General features: G+C 37.9%; 1 long non-coding RNA gene across 2 annotated transcripts in view; it reads right to left on the bottom strand.

Annotated features, from left to right (window-relative positions):
* The window catches only part of LOC311296996, a 73,872-nt gene that overhangs the window by 15,470 nt on the left and 46,333 nt on the right, over positions 1 to 12,069 (bottom strand). The window contains exon 3 of one of the 2 annotated variants that reach the window (XR_014628729.1): positions 6,177 to 6,313. The exons of the other annotated variant lie outside the window; for it this stretch is intronic. This is a non-coding gene — a long non-coding RNA (uncharacterized lncRNA). Of the gene's footprint in view, positions 1 to 6,176; positions 6,314 to 12,069 lie in introns of those variants that run through there. 2 annotated transcript variants of the gene reach the window in all.

The raw sequence follows: 12,069 nt of genomic DNA, 5'->3' as shown, positions 1-12,069 counted from the left end.
TTTTTTTTTTGGTATGCAGCTGCCTTTAACCATGAAAGTATGCAGGCCAAATTTACCCACAAACATCATAATCTTATTAGAAATTTTGTATGTGCATTCCATCAGTGTTGACATTTTCTAGGCATTATCATCACCCTAAAATGAGAAAAATTCACAAAATTTGAAGGAGAACAGGGACCTTCATATAGCCTGGCTCCGCCCTCCTACGTACTTCCACTCAATTTCATTTTCCTTCAGTAACTCCGTCTGGGATTGTGGTGTATTCTTTGGTTTTCTCCGATCAATTTTTAACCGGTCCAATCAGCGAACAGAGGGAGTGGCTGAGAACGATGACGTTGAGATTGTGCACTAGTTTGAGTTGACATACGTCACGACCAAACGTTAGCAATTGGTTATGGCAGATCCAGAGTGACTCTGGTCAGATCCTATAGTTTTAAACCCTAACAGAGTACCCGCCTACAAGGAAGTTAACGCTTGTCAATGGAGAGAGGCCAGACTCTCTGTACAAATGAAATATACGAGAGTCTGGTAGAACCAGGCTAACCTTCATATGGAAGTTGTCTTTATTTTTATTTTGTGTTTTTTGTCAAATTTGACGGCAGTTGACCATGTAGAGGCTCACATGCAATAAAGCTCCACAGAATCGGAAAACCACCTATACACAAATTATAGACATCTTTCCACTTGTTTATTAAATATTTTGGCCAATTTTATTGAGCTTTCAGGTACTTTTGTTCATCTTCGGAACACAAATGAAGATCTTTTTGATGAAATCTGAGAGCTTTCTGTACTCTCCATTGACAGCTACGCAACTACCACTTTGATCCTTTTTATAAAGAGATCGTAAAACTAATCCTTAAGAATTGAGCAGTTTAGTCAAAATTTCTGAAGAGACACAATCGCTTTATATGATGAACAGATTGAATTTAGGCTTTTATTCACATAAAAACATTCATCAGCTCACACATCATTTGTGGTAAACGGAAGGTCAAGCATGTTTGCTTGACGTGTGAGAACCAATGAGGTTCATTCTCGTGTTACGCAGCACAATTGAGCTTCCGCATAAGGTTTGTTCTTGCGTCCAGCAGATTCCGTTGAGCTTCTGTTAATATCTGATCAGTGTTTAAATGTGAATAAAAGCCTAAATTTAATCTGTCCATCATATAAAGTGACCAAGTCTCTTGAGAAAATTTGGACTAAACCACTCAATTCATATTGATTAGTTTACAATCTCTTTATAAACTTTTTGAAGCGTCAAACTGGTAGTTGAGTGGCTGTCTACGGAGAGTACAGAAAGCTCTCAGATTTCATCAAAAAGATCGTCATCTGTGTTCCGCAAATTAACGAAAGTCTTACGGGTTTGGAACGACATAAGGGTAAGTAATTAATTTCAGAATTGTCATTTTTGAAATTTGCACAAGGGTAAACTATCCCTTTAAAGAGGCAGATGATAAAACTACAACCATGTGTTTATTATAAACAGAATGATATTGTGCATTGGTGTGGACGGTAATATAGCTATCATTATAATTATATTCATAGTTATCGTTCTGGTGTGAACAGGCCTTATTAATTCCATGAGAATAAATTAGGAGAGTCTCTACCAACTCCTGACCTGAAGTTCTTCCTTACCCCTGAGCATAAAAAAAAATAAAAAAAAAGTTCAATGTGTGAGATGCAAAGCGAGATGGAAACCAAAATTAGATGAAGATTTGAGTCTGGGAAGCACCTGACCAGACAGAAACTATTGAATACACATAGACAGTAATATCTCCAAAACTCCATCCTTACTGGACCTGAAATTTTTTCTCCAGATCCACACTGGACATGCTTGGGCATGCTACCCTTCAGCTCCAGCCAGGCCACGCATGAAACTGCTTTCATTAAGAACCCCTCTGTCTCTTCACACACACATATTCACACACACGTCTGAACACGCCTCTCAGCCGCAGCCCACCCCCCCTCCCCCTGTGTGTCCATCATTAATCTACAGATGATTGATGACTGGCATTGAAGAGAGAACAAGCTGTGAAGGAGTGAACGCATGAACGCCTCCTTCTCTCCCCGCCCCCCTCCTTTATGATTTCAAACTTCCTTATAATTCATCGCCTCCTCTTTTTTTTTCTTTTTCTCACCTTTACTTTCCTTACAAACTAAATTGCGGTTGATAGGAACGCAGCTGCTTAGATGAGGAATCCTGAGGGACACCAAGAGGGAAAGAGAGGCTGGAACGGACGGCCGCCGCAGCACACGGGTGACACAAAATGAAATCAATTTGAAAAGCACTCGGGTAATTGGTTTCTAAACAGAATTCTGTCATGACCGTCTGCTACCTGTTTCTATTTGGCACCCAAGTGAAAATAACTCCCGGTACAGAGATGACAATAAAATCACCTTGTTCATAATTCCTCGGTCCTTTCCCCAATCAGCCGTCTCATACAACCGCACCGGGGGGGGGGGCTGTGATTTGCATGTCTACATACGCACCCACATACACACTGACATCCACAGAAACAAACAAACACTCATGTGCTTACTTGCTTACAATCAAAAGGATCAAAACACATAAGCCCTCATGTTCTGTAGAAATCAATTTTCTTGGGGTCACAGAAAACAAAAACAAACTAATATTTTGCCCATATCTTAATGTTCCTTTGACTTCAAAATAAAAACAAAATCTAGTATGCAGATAAAATAACTGAAAAACAAACTAAATGATTTTTTTTACTGCAAAACCATTTTTTTTTTAAATAAATAACAATGGCCACAAATTATATGGTATATATTATAATACTTGAAATCTTTACAACCCGCCTATATTAAACATGAAATAAACATGATAATTCCACTAAATAGTAATAATATTAGACTGTGCTAAGAAATGCAATTCTGTTAAACACCTTTAAATGGTACTAGTTAGCATATTAAGCCATAAAAAACTAAATGTAAAACTAAAATTTGAAATTTGAAAAATAAGCTAAAACTAACAAACATTGAGTGATCAAAAGATCAATTTAGTCAAATAAATCAACATAAAACTATAAAATAAAAACTATAACTATAACTATAACAATACTGGTTTGGACTCACAAATTAAAAATATTGATTTATTGTATTTAATAATAACCACTGGGACTGTACTTCCAGTGTGTTCAGCATTTTTTTTAAATTCACACTTCAAATTTTTAAAACACGATGTAACATTTTTAAATGGTAAATTTATGAATCGTGCTATCAAGAAAAAAATAGGTTTATAGTCATTTCTCATACAATTAAGAAACATCAAGTATCAATAGTACATTTTTTTTTATTCTTTAAAGCGATGTGGGTTCTCTCAGACCTCAAACTAGTCACATACAAACTGAAAGGTGTATCAGACCCGGTTTGGGATTTTTAACAGCCCAGCAGTGAAAGGGTGCAAAAAGTGTGAAATCATTAAATTTTCATAATTTTGTGGATTTCCTATGAGTCATAAGAATTTATTAATATTCAGTTTGCAGTTATTATATTTTTTTCAAAGCCCATTTTCAGTGGTCCAATTTCATTAAACACATTTTTGAAAGCCTATCACTGATACACAGTATATGCTTGATGTCTGTGTCATTTTATTAAACCCAATCTGCAGAACGCTACATCTTTGTGTACGGCAACATTCGCTGACACACACCAACACACAGACACATGTGAACGTGTGACAACGCAGACACGCACAGATACACACATCCCTCCCGCGCCTCCCGCTGGCGCACGGGGCACCTGGTGAGGAGCAGGTTAATGAAGCAGACGGGTTATAGAAGAAATGCAAAAAAAAAAAATGTCCATATCAAAAAGTCAACAAGTTCCACAGCCACCAAACGCCACACCGATGCCTTTTTGACTCGCTGTGATAGAGAAATGCATATGCATGAGGTAAGCAACTTTTGATCCCAAACAAAGTAAAGCTCTGGCTTATGAAGATTGTGAGAGCGTTAATGACTTCTTCGTTTTAAGCCCGTATAAGAAAGGCAGATTCCCCATGCTTGTAGTCCATGAGAATATTTAATACCGTTATTAATCATTTTTAATCCGTTTGCTTTTAATTAAGAAACAGCATGTTGCTGTCCTATCAGCGCGTGCCAGGGTGCAGATTAATTGTAGCTTAAGATAGCTTGCCGTGATTGGTGTAATGTATTAGCTAACAAGACGCCGGCTTCTAAAGATACTTGTACACTACCTTGGGAACTTGGCTCCACTCCAGGGCTTCTCTCTCTCTCTCTCTCTCTCTCCCTTTTTCCCCATTCTCCCCTCCTCCCCTCATATCTCCTTTCTAGCGCGGCTCCCATTTGAGGCGAGTCTGGAGTGCTGGGGACGCTTCTATCATCTCAGCATGCTGCTTTATTTGTGCTTTCATTACCACGCTGCCAGTCACCGCTCCCAAAGTGAGAGCTGGTACCAAGGAAAAGGAGATTTTTTGCTGACAGAAATGTGGGGTGGACCTGGTCAGGTTGGGTTCTGCCCTACAGGGGCCCCCGGGGTGGGACACCAAGGGGGATGAGCAGTCGGAGTTCATCTGAGGTGTCAAATCCATCAGTCATTCATCTACACCTCCATAGGGGGTGGGGCTACAGATCTGCAGCCTTAGGGCATGGTGTTAGGGGCAGGCGGGCATCAGCATCTGAAGCCTGCTGGAGTTGTGATGCTCCAAGACAGATGGGATAAGGTGCCTTGGGCAGAGCAGACTCTCAGGGAGAAGAGAAGTGTATTTATATGGGGCTAAGAGGCAACTGCTTACTCTTAGTGTAATTTGAAAGTGATGGTTTAATGCACACATTAATTAATCAAGAGCTTTTAAGGAATGTCATTTACACTTATGAGAATGTTTTACATTTCCGGGAGGAATTTACAGTATACTGCAGGTATGGTATACTGTAAAGACAGTAAAGGATGGTATAATTATTCCACAATACCAAAATATAGCAATATTTAGAATATGATATTGCTTTCATAACAGTTCAATAAACAAGAAGTAAATACTGAGTAACTAACATTTTACATACAACATTGCTATTGAGTTTGCCTGCTTTTGCTACATCAAACAAAATCAAAGTAGGATCAAATGTTGTACGTCTCCGAGCAACAAACAGTAGTGTTCCTGGATGAATCTGCGTTTTTAAACGAATCACTTAAGTAAAGGATTCAATGACTCACTATTAAAGACTTTTCTCATTTCAAAGACTGTGCCCTTGGAGGTCACATTTGTTGGCTGTCATTGAGGTTGTCTCATTAAAAGAAGCCATTATAAAATGTATTCCTCACGAGCCGTAAATTTATATTTACATTTTATATTTATGCATTTGACAGACGCTTTTACCCAAAGCGACTTACATTGCATTTCAAAGCATTACAGTTCTTGCTTGCCCTGGGAATCGAACCCATGACCTTGGCGTTGCAAGCGCCAACGCTCTACTGTTTGAGACAGGAAAGCTGATGAAATTATTGTACTTTCTTTCTTACTTCTGGAATGTAATGGATACTTTTCTGAAATGAGGCAGACTCAATGACATATGCATCTGACAACTGTAATCTCCAGAAGATGCATTAAAATGAGACAGCATTCTTTAAATATAAAATCATGTTTGTTGATATTGTGATTTTTGTTTGATATCTGTACATGCCTTGTTGATAACACATACTAAAAAGTAAGAGCAATAGCAATCACTCAGTTTGCCACACTAGCATTGCAAAAATCCCACCTCTAATAATTTAAAGATTATATATTTTATATACTATCATGTACAATATTGTCACAAGGTAGATTGCAAGTTATGTTCAAACGTAAGAGTCAAGCTTAGATTATTTTCCCCATGTAATAAAGTGACCCAGTTGTGTTTTGTAACACTTAAACACTGGTTGGAAGAAAATGAATTAAAAGTATATAAAAGTCTAAGGTCCCAATTAAAGGAAACACTGATCATTCTAATGTTGAGATGAGATGCACAATAATCCCACAATGCAGCACAAAGTTTTGTTTTTACAGTCATTTGTTATGATAGAAAATGTATCTAGCATGCTTTGACCTTAAGATAAAATTCTAAGCTGTAAGCTACTATTAATTGCTGGCAGTATTTTACAGTGAATACAGTTGGTATCTATAAGCAAGTCTGTTTATGTAACACTTGCATCGTCCTCATTCCCACCTCCTTGCAGTTCAGCAATGGTGTTTTCATGCCAACCTCTTCTCTGGAACGTATTCAGGTCAATCTGTGTCGCTCCTACTTCTTACTCCTCCAAAAAAAGACGAGTGCAAAGCAGATTTAATGCTCCTTTAAGATGACTGAGGGAGCAAAGAAGAAAAAAAAAAAAACCATCAGAGCAGTTTCTTCCTGCATGCAGACACAGAAAACCATAACCAGATGAACATAACACACTTGGATATCCAAAAGCTAAAGTTTGAGTCCAGTCAGGTTCAAGCCTCTCTGATAAACAGCAGTACAACAACCTTGCTTGCCCAGACGTCCATTTACATTCAAAATTACCCATCTATAGGCCGGTCTCTAGCGAGATCTCTATTGCTTTGGGCAGGCGATGTATCCTTATCACTCTGATCAATCAGAGAGTAAAAGGGCTCGATGAGCGCAGACAGAAGGGGGGTCTGTAATTTGGTATATGAATGAATAAATAGATGGATATTTCCAGCGCTAATCTCTCAGATGACTAAAATACTTCTCTCGTCTGAAGAAGCCCATTGTGTGTGATGAGAGTTTGATTGGATGTCTCCCCTGGGGTGCGCTCTCCATTAGCTAAGGTGATATAACAGGTAATCAGGAGATAATTAAAAGGCTTCACTAGTGTGCACGCGGTTGGGAGGTTCAGAGTTTGCCGGGGAGCAAGAATTGCATGATGCGCTCTCAGTGACAGGTCCTGAACCATGGTCTAGAGAGAAAAAAACACCCCTTACAGGCTATTTACCAGCTTCTTAAGTTTTTAACTGAGAATTTTAAGCTATATGCTTCATGCATACAATCTCAGATAAATACACCCACTAAAGGTACTGAACTTAGTGAGCTAAAGTCATGATCAACTAATAGTATGTGATATTCCTTCCTAGCACAGGAGAGTGGAGAGAAGACCAGGGTTGGGCAAAATTTAAAACTAAACTTGATTTGAATGGAATGACATCATCCATTCAACTATCCATCTATTTAAACCTTCGAACTTCAAAGCCTTTTCCCCCCAAAAAATGTAAACAAGGATTAAAGGCAACATTCAAAAACGTTGTTTTTCTAGTTAAAAAATTGTTAGATAAATTGATTCATTTTATTCTATTCCCTTACATTCAAATTGCAATTCTGCATTAAATTGCAATTTAACCTGAAATCAAATTCAGAAATTGAATTGGAATTTAAGTTATTCTCAAACAATTCTAAATCGAGAACACATCATGAAAGCGTCAAGGGATCACAGTCAGACAGAAACAGGCACAATTATCATATCTGATGCACAGGACATAAGCTAAGAGGCTGTTCGATATGACGAGAGATTTATACAGACATGGGCATACAGTGTGTGATCATGACCTGATCACTCCAATGATGGTTCATCAGATGAGTCTGAACCGAACGAGCTCGTCTGCCTGCTCAGTAAGCGATCAAGAAGATTTTTACAAATATGTCAATGTCTATTTTCTGCTCAGTTTACAACGTCTCAGCTGTAAAGATTGCCTGCGCTTCTCAAGAGGCACAAGAACACACACTTAATGAGAGCGAGAAGGAGCAGGAAACGCAGGGTGAACATTTGTATTTTTGTGTGTAGGGTCAGGTTTTACATATATTGTGTTGACCAAATGTCCCCAAAAAGAAAGTAAAACCTAAATTCCCCTACTGTACAGTGTGGAGAGCAGTAAAACGTTATCATAAGGAAAATATCTTAAACAAAGTAAAAAAAAAAAAAATCTAATTGCAATCTAAAAATGTGAACAGGATTCTGGATTAGGGAACAGAAAATATTTGTATTGCAGTATACAAAAAATTGTTCAATAAAAACAAGTAAATGAAAAGTCCCCATGATGTATAGTCAGGGGAAACAAGATACATTTGGGAACATATCTAAATAAATATATATAAAAATGATTTGATACAAAATCAGTGTATTGTTAAGAACCCTAAAGGTGTTGAGATGCCTCGTCAGCACTGCTATGTAGGCTAACCCATGTTCGTCCAACCAAACACTCCCCTTGGGTTTGTGGCATGTTAGATACTTAAATGCCCTTTAAGTATCTAATCGGCTCAGTAATTACTTAAATGACCTCAGGCCTGAGGATCACTTGAAATAATTATGAATTAGGAGGCAGGAAGAGGGCCCTTCATTGGGGAGATCTTCTAGTTAGAGGCAGTCCTTCACGTGGCCCCACTGGGGCTCAGAGGAGCAGCCATACTGTCACACAAAACTCTGCTCTCTCTCTCTCTTTCTGTGGGTTAGTTTGGTTAAGATACAGTGTCTATGAGCTGTGATTTAAGGTATGGACTAGGGCTGCACAATATATCGAAATTATCGAAATATCGAAAATGTATATATCGCGATATGCATATCGGAACAGCTTGCAATGACTGGGGTCATGAATAAAAGACGAAGAGAAAATCACTCACTGCTCTTGGCTGAATAACTTTTGTAGCTTTAATAAGAATCAGTATATATTTATTTCATACAATGAAGACTAAGCAGTGTTTGATTTTTACATTTGATTATTCAGTTTCTGTTGTTAAATAAACCTAATGTAGGCCTTCCTGAATGCCTACACTGATGTTAAAATAACACTTCTTATGTTACATTAAAACACTGCTGTTCACTTTCAGAAGTTGTAGGGATGTTTTCTTGTCACAAAAAGAATGTGAAACATGTAGGTTTATATAATTTAAAATATATTTTATTTTACACACTTTAAGCATTATCATATCGCGTATCAAATATCGCATTATTTAATGAGTTATCGCATATATCGCATTTTTCTTCAATGTCGTGCAGCCCTAATATGGACACTACACACATGATTCAGACAGTGTGCATACTGAAATCAGGCATTAGTGAGATAGGGGGTGAGGAAAAAGAAGGGGAAAGAGAAAAAGTGTACTATCAGTAACAGCGTGCGTGTATGTTTGCTATCAGCACTGGTGTCGATGAGGCCGTCTCGCTGTTATGCGAAGCAGGCTGTCAGCTCCCAGAATCCCTGGCCCATCAGCTGTGAGATTGATCTCTGTCAAAAGCAATCCGTCAGCCCGCACACAGTCCGTCGTACACACAGGCCTGACAGCAGATGCCTATTTTCAGCAGAGAATAAAATCAATTGCTGGAGAATGAAGAGCATAATCAGCCGCTGATTGATCTGCGGACGACGAGATTGACACGTTTCCCCAGGGAAGGACCTCTAAAGGGTTACAGACACCACATGGAGGAGATGAGCCAGTTCAAGCCATATACACACACATACACAAAGATTCTCACACACTATACTCAGAGACGCACACACAAATATATATATATATATATATATATATATGAACAGATAACTAAGTCAAATTACTGTTTTGAAGACAATTTAAAATAAATAAAAACTACTTCTAGTGGTTTACTTCTACATGACATTTATTCAAATTGTATTAAATTTTAAAAAGTAATAAAATAAATAAAAAGTTTATTTTCAGAAGTTTTATTTTTTTTTACTTTCAAAATAAAAGTTCCTGGTATAGTTGATTATAATACATCAGCACCTGCTATAGTTTATATAACAATTTCCATAATCTTTTCTTTAAAATTCTGCTTTCAGTTCTACGATATTGCATTTGACCTCCACAACTACCACCGTTTGGGTCCCTGATCCAATCAAATCCAGATGTTTCACTCAGAAATATTACATTACAGATGTTAAATGTGTAACTATAAGATCTCAGTTGTTAACATTAGCTAACATGAACTACTAGCAATAAGCAATTTTACAGCATTTATTAATCTTTGTTAATTATTGTTGGTAAAAAAATACAATTGTTCATGTTTGTTCACAGTGCATTAACTTGTTAACAGATGCATCTTTTGATTTTAAAAATTGATCAGTAAATGTTGCAATTAACATTAAGATTAATAGATGCTGCAGAAATACTGTGTATTGTATAAACTAGTTAACTAATGGTAACAAATGAAACCTTATTGTAAAGTATTACAAATGCAACCTTTGCAAATATATTCAGAACATTCCTTATAAAAAAAAAATAATACTTCAGTTTTTTTTGCAATTACAGAATACAAAAGCAAACTATTGTTATTTACCGAGGACAAAAACACACAGTGAAAAAATGACCTGCCATTAACACAAAAAACTGGTATCCTCACCAGCACTTCTCGGTTTGGCTCTCAGTGGCATGCGGAGCATCGCTAAACTAATCTAAATAAGTCGTGGCGTGTCCATTTAAAGACCTTTGCTTGCCTCTGGGTGTGTGGTTACCGGTGGACTGTTTGTGTGCATCCATGTGTGTATGTGTCTTTGCAATGATAGGGTTTGTTGGGGTAGATGCTAGCGGGATGCTGTTGGAGATGGGAGGGTTAACCTGGTGAGGCCCTCTCTAATGAGTAAGCATTCAGCGGCCGGGGCAAGATAAATGGAGCCGAGGCTCTTCTGCAGCAGTCAGCAGGAACCAGGCCCTGCGGCTTGTTTGTAGCAAATGGAGTGCGCAAAATATCAAAGGCCAGCGATCCAGAAGACGCCCTGGTTTGACAAATTTTAAATTAGCCAGAAAGAGTTGGGGAGGGTTGTAAGAGAGAGAAAACGAGGGAGAAAGGAGAGATGGAGGTAAATGGAGAGAGGAAGAAAAGGGTCCAAATTATGCAATCCTTTGTGTTGCACGACACAAGTGAAATCTATACTCTCTCTGCCTCCCCCCATCCCAACCCCGTGTTTTTCCTCTTCTATCTTTTGTAATTGTCTGCTATTATCGCCATTATGAAAACTGTTATTATTCCGACTGCCTAGATACAAGAATTGCTGTGGGTGGCGACGGGACTCTGGGATCACTGGATGTTTACTCCTTCAACTGCTCGGGAAAACATGAACCCTTTTCAGCAGTCCGACAACACGGCCCTTTAGAAAGTGGAAGAAAATGGCAAAGGGAGGGAGTTTTGACCATCCTCGCTGCTGGTGCCTTCTTCTTTCACTGCGAGAAGCCTCGGCCTCACGTAGTCTGTCATAGCATTCATTACCAGAGTTGCTGCTGGCGTAGTCGCTTTCAAGAGATTAAAGCAAACAGAAATTTTCAGTAACGACGGAGCCCAGTGTGGAAACGGTAATGACTGTAGCAAAGTGTCTGCCCTGGAGCCTCTCTCTTCCTCACACACATGCAGCTCAAATCTTGAACATTTTACACACAATTTCTCTCGCAGTCCAACCGCTCGAACCACTCACATTAACCCTTTCAAAACCGTATTTTTCCTCTACCAGGAATGGCCTGACGGACATCTTGAAATTCTAGACCAGGGTTGTTGTTTTTTTACTTTTTGATGCCAAGGATGCCCAAATACTTGCATGGGACCTTAATAAATGTTTCCATGTATACAGACTAATTTATACCTGTGTTAGAAAAAATAAAGTGTGAAGACAAAATATTGTTTCTAAAATCAAATAATTACAATTTAAATTGACATTACATAAAGGCGAACAAAGTTCAAATGATATCTGGAAAGTATACTCACAAGTCATGATTAATCTCATGACCAGTCTAGAAATTATGATGATACAATAATAAATATATAGCTTTGTTTCATAATTGTTGATTATAAACAGCTGAGAGCCTATATATATGTATCATTCGACATTGAATAGTATTAATAAAAAAGTCAGTGTAATGATTTCAAGCAAATTAATCTATAATTATGTTTTTATAATAAATGTTTTTTTAACTTTAGATTCTTGAGTCCTGAAAAAAAATATATCACAGTTTCCAAACCAATATTTAGCAGCACAATAGACTTCATTCTTCATAATAATAAGAAATGTTTCTTGAGTACCAAATCAGCATATTAGAATGATTTCTGAAGGATCATGTGAAG

This window comes from Rutilus rutilus (assembly GCF_951802725.1).
Source record: "Rutilus rutilus genome assembly, chromosome: 9".
In the NCBI taxonomy this organism is placed as follows: domain Eukaryota; kingdom Metazoa; phylum Chordata; class Actinopteri; order Cypriniformes; family Leuciscidae; genus Rutilus; species Rutilus rutilus.
This window is presented reverse-complemented; position numbering and strand designations above follow the sequence as displayed.